Source organism: Triticum urartu, chromosome 5A, assembly GCF_056163025.1.
Source record: "Triticum urartu cultivar PI428250 chromosome 5A, HENAU_Tu73, whole genome shotgun sequence".
Lineage (NCBI taxonomy): Eukaryota > Viridiplantae > Streptophyta > Magnoliopsida > Poales > Poaceae > Triticum > Triticum urartu.
Window position 1 is genome coordinate 548,367,843 of NC_141877.1, and position 3,524 is coordinate 548,371,366.

The window sequence follows — 3,524 nt, forward strand, 5'->3', positions numbered from 1 at the left end:
CACCCCCAAAGCTATGAATCCAGTTCCGCGGAGGTGGCTCGAAGGGGCCTAAAGTCGTCGATGGCGCCGAGGAGGAGGCAGAGCGGCAGGAGCAGGTTGGCCACGGAGATGGCCGTCCGCGGCGTCGTCCGCAGCAGAGAGAAGGGGAGGGGAGGGTGAGATGAAGAGAGGATCAGAGCAGGGAGAGGTAGAAGGCGAGGCCATGGAGAAGCGCCACCGGGAGTTGATCAGGCCGGGAATTAGGTTGGCCGAGGAGAGAAGATTCGAGCTCAGCACGCGGCGGCCATGGAGGAGGAGCACGGCCAAGAGATTCCCGTCGACGACGAGGACGTCGACATGGGCGCGGGGGCCGCCGCGGCCGCCAAGGTTCGTGATGCGCCGGTCGATGCCGCGTCTCGCTCGGCCCCTCTCCTCCTCGTCTCCGGTGTCATCGCCGTCTTTGTTCGGCCGAGGCGACGGCAGGGTACAGGACCAGCAGCGCGCTGAGCCCGCCGGCGCTCCCTCTGCTCGGGCACCTGCACGGCTGCACCTGCTCAAGAAGCCGCTGCATAGCTCGTTGTCCGCGCTCGCCGGGGTGCCGCCGCTCCTGTCGCTGCGTCTGGGCGCGCGACGGGCGCTGGTCATGTCCACATACGCGGCGGCCGAGGAGGCTTCACGGCGCACGACGCCGCGCTGGCGGGCCGGCTGCAGATGCTCCCTGCGGAGCACCTAGGGTCATTTACGGGCGGACCACCGTCGTGTGGGCCTCCCACGGGGGCCACTGGCGCGGCCTGCGCCGGTTTCTCGCCGTCTAGCTCTTCTCGACCTCTCGCCTCGCCGCGCTCGCCGGTGACCGCCGCGCGGGGGTCGCGTCCCTCGTCCAGAACCTGCTCCACGACGCCAGCCCATGCACCGGGGGTGGGATTATTACCCTCCGGCCCAGGCTCTTCGAGCTGGTGCTTAACGTGATGGCTTGCCGACGGCGTGCATAGGATCCAAGAGATCGTCGAGGAGACGTTTGCAGTGAGCGGCGCGCCCAGCATTGGGGACTTCTTCCCGGCGCTTCACTGGGTCGACCGTCTCCGCAGGCGGCGCTTGTAAGTCTTCAGACAAGGCATGACACGTTCGTCGGTGCCCTCATCGATGGTCATCGATGAACGCGCAAATGCCGGTGGCCGAGACGTGGAGAAGAAGGGCGCAATCGCCGTGCTCTTGGAGCACCAAGAAACCGATCCCGGGTATTACACTGACACCGTCGTCAAAGGCATCGTCTTGGTGAGTACTAGCATATTTTGCAAAACTGCCTGCCTGACACCAGCACCACGATGTGTGCCATTTTGGCGATCTGTGAGAGTGAGAGTGTGAGTCTGTGACAACATGGTTGCTATGCCTATGCTGACATTCAGGTACTGCTCATTGCCGGCACCGACACATCGGCGCTGACCACGGAGTGGGCGATGGCGCTGCTTGTGAAGCACCTAGAGGTGATGCGGAAGGTAAGGGCTGAGATAGACGCCAACGTCGGCATGGGCCGACTAGTTGAGGAGTCGGACATCACCAACCTACCTTACCTGCAGTGCGTTGTCAAGGAGACCCTTCGGCTGTGCCCGTCGGCCCAATCATCCCAGCGCATGAGGCCATGTAGGACTGCACGGTGGGTGGCTTTCATGTCCAGCGCGGCATGATGATTCTCGTGAATGGATGGGCGATCCACCGGGATGTCAATATCTGGGATGCGCCAGAGGAGTTCCGGCCGGAGCGGTTCTTGGAAAGAGACACGGTCACCACGCCCATGCTGCCGTTCGGGCTTGGTCGGAGGCGATGCCCCGGGGAAGGGTTGGCGATGCGCCTTGTCAGCTTGTCTGTGGCAGCACCCGTGCAGTGCTTTGAGTAGGATGTTGGTGAAGGCGACACCATTGACATGGCCGAAGGTGGCGGGCTGACAATGCCAATGGCTGCCGCCCCGGGAGTTTGTCAAGAGCGTGCTCTCTGCTTCCACTTGATGGGCTGCGGTCTGCGGTCTGCGGACAGGTTTCTATAGAAATAGAAGAACCTGGATTGAAATTGTGTAGCAATGGTGCACTGGTGCAGCAAGATTCCTTTAGATGATATCCGAACATTCCAAGTTCATTGGATGATATTGAACATTACAAACCATTTTTTTCCACTGAATCAGTGACGGGCAACAGGCCAAAAAGAGTTCGATATGACAAGTAATGAAGTAAGTTTATACAGAGTACCTTGCATTTCTGTGTGTAAAATAGAAACAGATGAAAATTACCCAAGGAAACGCCAGCAAAATCGACAATCAAAATTTGCAAAGTCGGTAAGAATTACAACCCGATGCAACAATCAAATTTTACAAAAGCTGTATAATGCAAGGTGAGAAATGATCAAGGTCATACAGAACTTGAGTTTCTAGCAGCAGAAAAATCTTCTGATTCAGAGATCGAGAAATGCTCTTATGATTCAGAGATCGAGAAATGCTCTGATGGTTAACATGAGTGCTTTGATTCAGAAATTAACGCTCTTTTATTCACTGGTGATTTCTGGATTTAGACACAACAAATATACCTCTGGCCTCGATAAAACTATGATACACACAATCAATATGAAAAAAAAACCCACAAGGAACAAGTTGAGGCACGCAAGCAAACAGATATCTTTGCTTGTAAGAATACATTCTTTACGTATATTGCTTTTGCACATCTCTATCTTAAAGTTTTAGGTACTTGCAAATATGCATGTACTTTGAGCATGATGGAATAACACCCCTGATACAAACAAAAAAGTGGATGGGGCGCCTTTCCAACCCGGCACCGCCTCAACTTGCTCTTAGGCGGCGCCACCGGGTGGCGCCCCAACTACTAGTGTAAACTACATACTGCACTTCTGAAAGCCAATTTGTTTGGTGAGCAAACTTCGAACATATAAATTGATTAAATTTGTATCACTGTTCCGAAATTACTACTGTTCCAATAAAATACAGTTTTTTTAGAGCTCCCCAGCAAAGTACATGGGCGGTTGACTTTGGATGTACCGTTGGACCTCCTATCTGAAACGCATTGACAGAAGCATCCAAAAAGTGCATGAAGAATATCAGCTTCTACCATACCTATAACCAACTTGTTCTTGCCATAGTGGCCTCAGCTCGCTATGGTGAAGTCACGCGCCCGCACGTGACAAAGCCAAGAAGTAACGTCAGGCCTTGCCCTTATGTTTCTTAGTAACTCACAACCATTCCTTCCGTTCCTAAATATTCCAGATTTTATTATAAACCACATACGGATGTATATAAATGCATTTTAAGTGTAGATTCAATCATTTTGCTTCGTATGTAGTCTACCTAGTGAAATATCTACAAAGACTTATATTTAGAAACGAAGGGAGTCTTTGTTTTTATAGATTTTTAACAAATGACTGCATACGGAGTAAAATAAGTAATTCTACACTCTAAAATATGTCTATATACATTTATATGTGATGGTTTATTTAAAATCTCTAAAAAGACAAATATTTAGAAACGAAGAGAGTATAACATAAAG

At 52.3% G+C, this 3,524-nt stretch overlaps 1 pseudogene; it reads left to right on the forward strand.

The window, feature by feature from the left end:
• Positions 1-285: 285 nt before the first annotated feature.
• LOC147972748 (cytochrome P450 81Q32 pseudogene) lies at positions 286-2,091 on the forward strand (annotated as a pseudogene).
• The last annotated feature ends 1,433 nt before the right edge of the window (positions 2,092-3,524 follow it).